Here is a 10591-nt window from a genome sequence, read left to right as displayed (position 1 = left end):
TTGATTCATCCATTTCAAACTCAGCCAACATTATGCTTTGCAAAGAAAACCATGACAGGAGAATGTTTGAAGCTTTAATTGAGGATTTTGTTTTAATGATTAATGATGCAGCTCAAGCAAATGTGAAAATGGAATTAAACTTTAAAAAAAAAAAAAAACGCTTAAAAGCATCCCACCTGCTGGTGCAACAAAGTGAAGACAAAAGTAAGGGCGGAATTTGCATATGCTAGGCTTTAGATTAATTTATGGAATAATCAGGAGCTAATTTTGTGCACAAGTGATATTTAATTAATGTCTTTTTTTTTTTTAACCAGACTGTATGCTACAGTAACTTGCATCATTTCAGTTAATTTCGACCGCATGTCGACTGCAGCCCCTGTGGGCTCGTACTACGCTGCATTTGCGACATTGGCGTCACCATGGCAACCACAGTCAGCTGAGAGGAAGATGCATTACCATGAGAGCAGAAAACGGGATATGCAAAGTAGCTGTAGACTAAATATGTGAATAAAGGTAAAAAAAAAAAAAATTACAAGGGTTAAGGTCAAAGCATGTGTTTGTTTTTAGATCATCCCCATGGAAAAAAATAGAATAGGTACTTTTGTTCTTGTTACAATACTCCAGCATAATTTATGAAAAGTTACAATAGATAGTGCACTGTTTTTAATGGGTGAATTAAATACAGTGTGGTTGAATTAGTGGTATAAAAAATGAGAACATGATTTCACATTCAGGCTGATGTTAAATGGCAGCACACACCTGCCACCATTTAAAGCGCTTTTCATTACCCCCAAATAAAGTTCCACCGTTCTAGTAGGCTATCCGTGACATGTTTTGCTTTCTAGCAGAAGCCTGCCAGTTTTGGGCTAACACTGCGTTCTATTTCATAATTCTCTCCACCGTGACAGGCCTCAGTTCCAGCTGAGGAAAAAAAGACAGATTTTGTGAGATTTTACCTCCTTACACTCTCACTCAGACATATGAAGAAGTTGTTGCTACATGGAATAAACAGCCAGTAATTGCCAGAAATTCCTGCAGCTCTGTCCATGTCCATGTCCATGTCGGCATCTCGGCAGCTTCCCTGATCAGTTGTCTTCTCGTCTTTTCATATATTTTGGAAAGACGTCAATTCACTTTGTGCCATATTTTCTCCACTTGATGAGGATTTTCTTCCATGGAACTTTGAATGCCTTGGAAATTCTTTTTGTACACTTCTCCTAACTGATACATTTTAAAAAGAAGATCACTCTGATGCTCTGGAAGCTCTCTGTGGACCACGGCTTGTGCCCAAAGTTGTAACTACAAAAAAAAAAAAAAAATCCTACTTGAACATCTGAATTTTATTTGGGTAATCAGAGGCACTTCAGATGGTGGCCGATGTGTGCTGACTCAGATTTAATGTGTGATTTAATCCGTGTGAATGTGCTTGGTTGCTTCTGAACACAACCACATTCCCAGTAAGATGGTGTGCACATCAACGTGGCTGTTTATTTTCACTTCACCTTTCTATTTTTTTTTTATTTTTTCAAACAGAGTTCTGATCAGCACAAGAGGTAAATTAATGCTAATATACGCGTTGGCAAGTGCTAGGGACATGACGGACTTCCTTGCATACAAAAAACGCCGACAGTGTTTGACATCCTGGAAACAATGAAACTATCAAACACAGTCGGTAAACAGCAAACAAGACTCTCCATCTTGTGCAAAGCCGCCGCGATGCACACATCATACGCAGATGGAGATATTTGCATATTTGATGTTGCACGCTCGCTCACATGTAGCGCTGCTCGTGTGTGCGCTGGGCTTCCCCAGCAGGGACTTTGCCTCCTCTTCGATTATTGTAGTGATTTGTCAACGCAAGGGAAGCTGGTGCTAGTAGTGGTGGAAGTTAATCAAATATATGAATGAAGACAAATGCAGGGCCTTTAATATAAACACATAAAACAACCAATATAGTGGAATACAATTTTTAAATTGCAATGGCTGCAATTTTGGAGAAATCTCGGTCAATCTGTAGGCTTTCATTTTGTGTGTGTATATGTATATCTTTTGTGTCGAGATCATTTCAGTCCTTAACTACTTCACTGACAGACATTTTCAAACCAATTTTACCCTAACGTTTGAAAAAAATTTTAAAAATATATAAATGATGTCATTTTCAGTCGACAGAAGACAAGATGGCCGCCCCCAGTGATAGCTAAAAACGAGTGCATTTTGCTGCTTAACTTATTTTCCACAAACGCAAAATTAATCAGAATGCCTTGTTTCAACTAGTGGGCCTGCTGGGAACATACTCTCGCACACGCACGCACATCACAAACAAACACATCACTTTGGTGGGCCTCATTCATTATAAATCATGTAATCAAAACAACTAGTTAGCATGCGGCCATTCTTGTGGACTCGGCTAACAAACCGACGGGGATGCCGCGCGCAGCCTCGGACCATCTTTTCTCGGAAAGTGGAAAAAGCTCGGTGGATGAAAGCGCTGCAGCAGTCACTGCGCAAACAAATGAGCGACATGAATATTTATACGGACGCGTACACTCGCGGGAGCTCTTCACTATGCAGCGACGAGAGCTCATTCTACTCCTTATCGTCACAGCGTCCTCCATCCCGGTTTTACTATAAGCTGTCTCCATTCCACAACCTCGAACCGTAATTCATATAATAGTGGCTCTAGATTACCACCGTGCCCCCCATTAATCGCTGTCTGCGTTGTCTAGTTGAATAAACACCACACCTCAAATTGTCACCTGCTTTATATGACTGATTCAAAGCCTCTCTTTCCTTCCACCAGATTGCGCAATTAACCCGTGTATGAACTTGTTGTCAGTTTCACACTGAGTAAGTACATGTCACTAAATTGAGAGGGAACTGTGATTATTTCAGTACAGTATATACTTTTTACGACATTTTTGTTGTTGTGCAGTGACATTTTCTTTAAGTAAAATGTGTGCCTTGCCTCAATACAGGTTAGGAAACACTAATGTAAGAACTCAGTTTCTCTCCAAACTTTAATTAACCCCAAACATTGTTCATGTGCCTCAGTACGGCTGTTTTGGTTCGCGACCGAGATCAAATGGGAACAAATGTTCAATGTCAGTGCGTGACAAATTATGTCGATGAAGTGAAAACAGGCGTCTATGTGTCCCAAAGAGGAAATCAACCTAAAAACATTTTTTTCAAGAATATGTTCTTTGCAGGCCCACGAGTTGAAACAAGGCAATCTGATTAATACTGCGTTGGTGGAATATGAGTTAAGCCTCAAAATCCACCTCTTTTTAGCCATCTCAGGGGCGGCCATTTTGTCACTTCTGTCGACTGAAAATGACATCACAACTGCTCAGGGCTCAAGTAACGACCAATCACGGCTCAGCTTCGGAAAACAGGTCAGCCGCGATTGGTCGTTACCTGAGCCCTTGTGATGTCATTTTCAGTCGACAGAAGTGACAAAATGGCCGCCCCAGAGATGGCTAAAAACAAGTGGAGTAACTCTTATTCCACAAACTCAATATTTATCAGAATGCCTTGTTTGCGTTGTATGTTTGGGTTGACTTCCCCGATAAGTGCACGACGTAAGAAATATATTAATTTTCCAAGAGTTGCATGTATGATCATCGGAACGTTAACGGTGGGTCGTCTAAGCTACAACAACATTTCAAAATAAAAATAAAAACCACGAAAAGGCAAATTCGTTGAAAGCTGCCGAGTGGGCCCCCTTGCTGAGCCGCAAATTGCTCCCCCCCCCCCCCCCCCCCCCCCCCCCGGCCTCTCCTCTGCGCTACCCTCACGGCCGCAGTCATTCATCAATTACCAGCCGGCTCACCGGAGGTTCCCCAGCTCTACGACTCTAAATGAGAACCGCGCTTAACGGTAACTTCAAGCAGGAAAAGATTCCACGACTAACAGGCTGTTGACAGATTCTCAAATGGAGCCAGCAAATGGTCACATTGTCCTTTTCCTGCCCTTGTTGTCGACATTTTCAGCAGCACAGGCGTTTTTTGTAGTGTAATAACCGTGGTGCCGCAATGTGCTCGACTTGGTCCCAGAAGCAACTTAGTTCTGGGCAGTCGTCCATTAGAGATAAAGAGCAGCGGGACCACGGTTAGGCTGACTGCTTTTTTTTTTTTTTTTTTTTTCTCCCTCATTTTTTGGTGCACAGAAAAGCAGCAGGCTTGCTTGTTAGCCACATTGCACAGCGAACCCCCGTCTAGTTACGGTTCACTTTACTACGGAGCCTTTCCTCACCTATTCTTCTTTCCAAAATTCTCAAAGATGCCACAAGATGGCACCAAAGCCCTAGCTAATAGGAAAGTAGTAATTGTATTTTATCCTGATGGGGTTTGATGAGGCTGTCCAAAAGAGCCTTCCCCAAACTGTTCCCAAAATGGTCCTTAGTTATTGAGAGGAATTTTCGACTATTTAGGGTTCTTAACAATTGATGGCTCACTGCTTGTATATTTATGCAAAGTTGTGCTTTAGCGTTTTTTGTTTTTGTTTTTTTAAACATAGCACTAATGCCGTTTGGAGCCCCGCAAAGTGAATCACAGTCTCGAGCGGTGTGTTCGGGGCTACCGTGCATGAGCGGCATTTCTGGAATTTGTAATTCCATCGATTGAAAGAGTATATTCAGAGGTCTTGGAAAGTTGTATGCTTGAGAAGAAAAGCGAAGCGACTGTGCGTACTGAGGCGGATCACAATATGCAAAGAAGTTGAAAGTTCACTTTTAACCCACGCAAAGAAAAACACATCATTTGGCATCTCATGCATCAGCATCTTTGTTCTCCATGAACAAAGGTCAACAAAACTACACGCTTGTTACATTGTCTCATGTGTACATTTTCTAACGAGTTCTTAATTTTTTTTTTTGTGTCCCTCACAAAAAGAAAAACACTTCTGGAGAAACGTGGCTTTAATTTGACAGGCGCGATGTATAAAAGTGGATTTTTGATGGGTAGTTATTCTTCCACAGGTGCTCCTATTACATTTTTATGAGTCATGAAAAATTACCCAGCCAGAAAAAAAAAAATCCCTATCCTTCATAAAGTGTCAGACCTTGCTGTCAGCTCTCATCCAGTTTGAATGAGCTTTTTCACGCAATTGTAGCCATTTCATTTCTTGACTTTGCAGGTAACGGATGTCTTAAGCCTTGGCGGAGGTCTTCTCTGTGTGATTTTAAAAGATACACATAAACAGGGAGAGACATTTTTTATGATGTTCCTGGGCTAGCAATTGCTGCGCTGCTTGATTGCCAATTCTGGTTCTATTCTACATTTTGGAAAATGTATTAGTCTCTAACGTCCTATTTGAGCAAGCTAATGATAACTAGCTTATCACAAGGTCACGTGATGTTATCGATAAGCCCCATGACATAAACTACTCGTTCTGCTGGTTTTACAATCTTTTAAATACGATTCATTGACATATACTGGTTTTATTTTTTTTAAATATCTTTTTGAGGCCGCAAAAAATTCTTGTGTAAGCTAGCTGGCATGCCAAGGTACATTCAAGTGAGTACACACATTTGTATTTGTGTATTTTTTCTCCCTTTCCAATCAAAGTCAACAACAGCCCGATTATCGGTTGCCACTAAGAAACTATCAGGATTCTTAATCCTGTGGTGTAGGGTGTGCTAAGAGTTTTTTTTTCTCCACCCTGATCCGGGCCTACATTCTTACATCATAAAGGTGTCCGATATTTTCCGTGTTTGTAATGTGAAACGGCAAACCTGTCAAGTTGTATGCTTTCGGCGTAATTTGTTCAGGTGGAAACACTTTTTTTAAACATGTACGCCGTACATCGCGAATCTATGTTCAGCCATGTCATGATTTAGGACTACTAGAAGTAGCAGTGTCAAGGTGGGCTGGTTTCACCTTGTGTCCGCATGTTCTGGGTCAAACCGCCCCTTAAATTGTCCGGATGACGGCGCGGGACGACGACTCGCTACTTTAATTTGTCCGACCTGTTCCCGCTAAGGAGATTCACAGCGACTGGGCAGAGTGTGGATGCGCTCCAAGGGCTGACATTTAATCCATGCCAATTTATCACCACTGCGGCCCACCCGAGTGGACGGACTGGCTGGAGCGGGTGGCGGCCTGCCTCGGGGGAGGAACCTATGGCAGGGACGCAGTGCAAATGGCTTTTTATTTTTGTGGGTTTTGTGCATGTAAATGAGGGCAGTGCATTGAGGTGAGAGATTGAGATGTTAAAACAGTGGTGGCTCATAAAAAAATACTTTTTTTTTTTTTTTTTTTGTGCACCCCTTTATGGCCACATGGATATGGGCCAAGATTGCGGCCATGCAGGGAGCAGTAGCAATGAATCTCCTCAGCAGCCAAGAGAGGGTGAAGAACATCGCAAAGTTTTTGGGGTGGTTTATTATCATATTTTCAACATTGATGATATGGAATAGTTATCTCTCTTTGCTGTGAATCCACAAGGCCGTCATAGCGGATCTTATTTGTGAAACATGCTTTAGGTACGATACCTTCAGGGCTGAAGCTGTTTGCCGTTTATATATTTTTTTTTTTCTGGAATCAACGACGGCCCTCGTCTGCTGCCGTCATAAAAAACACAGATGGTATTATTTTCTGTGTCTTGCTGTGCATCACCCGGATTGATTTTGCCTTAATTCACTGCAGGCTGATCAAAATGTGTGTCCCGGAGAGGTGCCACATTGGCGGAGTCGAGCATACAGAACATTCCTTTAGATGGCAGTCAAGCTGCCACGCTGCTTTGTTTTTACAATAATAATGCAAAGATACTTAGGGATAGCATCTTTCAACATCATATCAAACTCACATTCTGCAAGCACACAAAGGGCTAGGAAATCGGGACAAATTGGGAAGAAGGAACTTTTTCAGCGGGTCTATTATGGGCCATTACGAAAAGTCCGCAGGTGTGAGAAAATTGCCCTCAAGTACCCTGACTCTATTGTCTGCAAACATGATAAAAATCACTACTGTATACAGTATTCCTTTTTTGTCTTTTGTACTCCCACTTAAGACTCTATCCACATCCATCCCAGCCTCATCCATCTACCGAGGTCTCGGGCGTCCGTGACCCATCAGTTCTACTCAGGCCTCCGAGGGCTCGTTCATCAACAGTCCGCGCAGCAACCCGGGGATAGATTTCCTCTCCCCTTCTCTGGGCATCAATCACCGGGGGGGCCACTGTGCATACTCAAGCAGGCAGCAGCGCCTCGGAGAGGCCAAGCAATGTCACGGTGAGGCCTACGGGCTACTTGGAGACGACGACAACCTGCGCATGACAGTGAGCCAATTGCAAATGTGTCCGGATGGGAAAGACATTGCTTCCATTTGCGATTTAACGTTAAAGTCACATTCACCGGTATAATTCAATTACCAATGTTAAAAAGTAGAGAGAGGTGGAAAAATACTTTTTTTTTTTTTTTTTTCAAGAATACGTTGTATGAACCAGCACTAATAATATTGGGTTTGTGGAATAAGAGTTAACAGACTAATTCATCAATCTGATGGGCAGTGTCACCCTCTGTCGACTGAAATTAACGTCACAACTTCACCGTCAAGCGTCACTTCCGCTATATGCGGAACATTGCGAGGTCAAACCCAGAAAACAGGTTTAGCGGACTCTGAAGAATCTGTGAGTATTGCTATATTATATGTCTATGTGCGGTACTGCTATTCATTAAAAACATTCACAACAAACACAGAGCCATAGAGTAGATAAAAAAAAAAAAAATGAAGTTAATATTTGTTTTTGTTATGTCAGCGGAGAAGAAACCGAGCACTGCGTTTGTTGACTTGGCGGCCGATGTCCCCCGCACTTCCCCGCGTGTCGACTTGAGCAAAGAAAGTGAGCTGGAGCCACCAATTAAAATCCTCTAATTAAATTCCAACTATTATTAGAAACATGCTGGAAGCACGCCGTTGATGGGGAACTGCACATCTTTGCTCTGATTCCACTTTTCTCCGGGCTGCCCTTAGGTACTGACGCTCGCTTGGCAAGAAATGCGGCTCTAACAGCCAGAAAATAAATAGAAAATAAACAGTGATCATTCAGAGACATTCGAGATCGTCTACTTGAAGACTTTTTCACATGCACCAAAATAAAAAACACAATTTCCATGACCGTTGGTCTCTGAGTCAAAGCGGATATAGCACCGCACAGAATTCAAATGTATTTTGGCAGATCTGTATAGAGGAACGGGGGTGTGGGGGGGAGCCAATTAGCTTCTGTCACCCTCAACTGAACCTCCCAAAACAACCTGAAGCATGACCACCTCAAATACGAAATCAGACACCCATCCATTCATTTTCTATGGCACTTGTCCTCATTAGGGTTGCTGGTGAGCTGTAGCCTATCCCAGCTGACTTTGAGTGAGGTACACGCTGGACTGATGGCTAGTCAATCATAGGGCGCATATAAACAAGCAAGGCCCTAATACGCTTGCATGGTTTGGGAATGTGCAAAAAGCCCGACATTAGCCACGGTTGCTAGTTTGTAGCATGACTTATTAGTAATTGAGTGTTCCTATCACTGAATTGGTTTAAAGTTAGAATTTTTGGAAAGATATAAATCAAAAAAGGCGATAAACATACCTGACTAGCAGGCAGAGATGTTGCTAATTCCACATCGCTTCTGAATCCTGAAAGCTTGTGGCCCCTCCACGTCTGAAAAGCAGCTTTTGTGGGGTTGGCTATTCCGCCAGGGGTTTAGCAAAGTTCCCCAAGTCCCTGCAAGTGCACGAGAATGAAAATGCGGCAGTTTTTAAGCCGAGTGCACGTGTGCCTGTCTACGAAAATAGGGCCCTAAAGTGTCGATTTTGAATAAGCATTATACCAGCACACTCTAATTTCAATGTGGTTACACGTGTAGTCACATTTTGTCATTCACAATTTGTGTGCTTGATCCCTCATTACTAGTAATGGAATTGGACTGATATTGCTTTCCAATTAACAAAATGAATCATGACTATGGTTTTACATCTGTATTCCAATGTGCTGCTAATAAGCCTCCCTGTGTAAATGATTCATGAGCAATTCCACCTCAACACTGCAACACATTCATCCATTACGTTGCGACATTTTGACTGAGGAGCTGCGTCCCTCAACTGCCCCCATCAACAAAATATGAGAGGTTCAATGACCGCTTTTGTAACTTAGTTAAGAACGGGCATAAATGTCTAGTGCAATTGATAACCAGCTGTTTTATTGCCTTCATAAATTTGAATGATGAAACTCCTTTTGGTTTGAAAGATGTTGAGTAAGCACAATTGTAAATAATAATAAGAATAATAATCAAGAGGGACTCGAGGAGTTATTTTCAAAACAACACAGATGGTGATTCACTTTATGCAAATTAAGAGCATTTGAGGACACTACTTGATGTTGTTTAGGATCTTACAAAAAAGTGACATGGGAAGACAATTACTGTAACCAGTGCGCATTAGGTGCAACACTGTTTTTTTTGCGGCCTTCTTGGTTTAAAACAGACTTAAAGCGGAAGTCAACCCAACATTTTTTTCAAGAATATGTTCCCAGCAGGCCCATTAGTTGAAACACGGCATTCTGATTAATTATGCATTTGTGGAATATAAATTAAGCAGCAAAATACACTTGTTGTTAGCCATCTCCTGGGGCGGCCATTTTGTCTTATGTCGACTGAAAATGACATCGCAACTGCTCACAACGACCAATCACGGCTGACCTGTTTTCTGAATCTGAGCTGTGATTGGTCGTTGTGAGCGGTTATGATGTCATATTCAGTCGACAGAAGACAAAATGGCCGCCCCAGGAGATGGCTAACAACAAGTGTATTTTGCTGCTTAATTTATATTCCACAAATTCATAATTAATCAGAATGCCATGTTTCAACTAGTGGGCCTGCTGGGAACATATTCTTGAAAAAAATGTTGGGTTGACTTCCGCTTTAAGTCTGTTTTAAACCAAGAAGGCCGCCCCCGCAGATGGCTGAAAACGAGTGGATTAACATTTATTCCACAAACGCAATAATTATCATATTATAATAATATAATAATATAATAATGCCCTGTTTCAATTAGTGGGCTTGCATAAAGCATATTCTTGAAAAAATTTTTTTCGTTGACTCCCTATTTAATACAGAAAATGCAACGCCAAATATGGAGCAACAAAGGTTAATGTCCTGTTGGCCAAAAACACAAAACAGCTCACAAAGGTGGCCTAAGTGGTCAAAAATGACACTTGGCTACAACTTGTTTCAAACAGAGCTGCCCATGTTTCGCCACCCAAAATGGCCGCCCATTTGCTTCAAAGCTAATATGGTTATGTGCAATGCCGCTAAAGCAAACTACTAGGTATGTGTGTAATGTTACACTTAGAGGATGAAAAGTGCGTGTCACATACCTGACTGGAGAAAATCCAATTAAGTAGAGCTAGCAAAGCCTTTTCATCTGAAGACAGCCATGACTGGAGAAAACAAGCCTTGCATTGTGTTCAGGACATCTGGGAAATCAAGAGACACACAACTTGGGTTCGAGTCAAATAACAGCCAAACATGTTTCGCTTTGGCAACAAACCTGATCTTGTGAGTAAGGAGAGGATCTACACACCAATTTATGACAAAT

This window comes from Filicampus tigris, chromosome 16 (genome assembly GCF_054856515.1).
Source record: "Filicampus tigris isolate MCC_2025a chromosome 16, RoL_Ftig_1.0, whole genome shotgun sequence".
Lineage (NCBI taxonomy): Eukaryota > Metazoa > Chordata > Actinopteri > Syngnathiformes > Syngnathidae > Filicampus > Filicampus tigris.
This window is presented reverse-complemented; position numbering follows the sequence as displayed.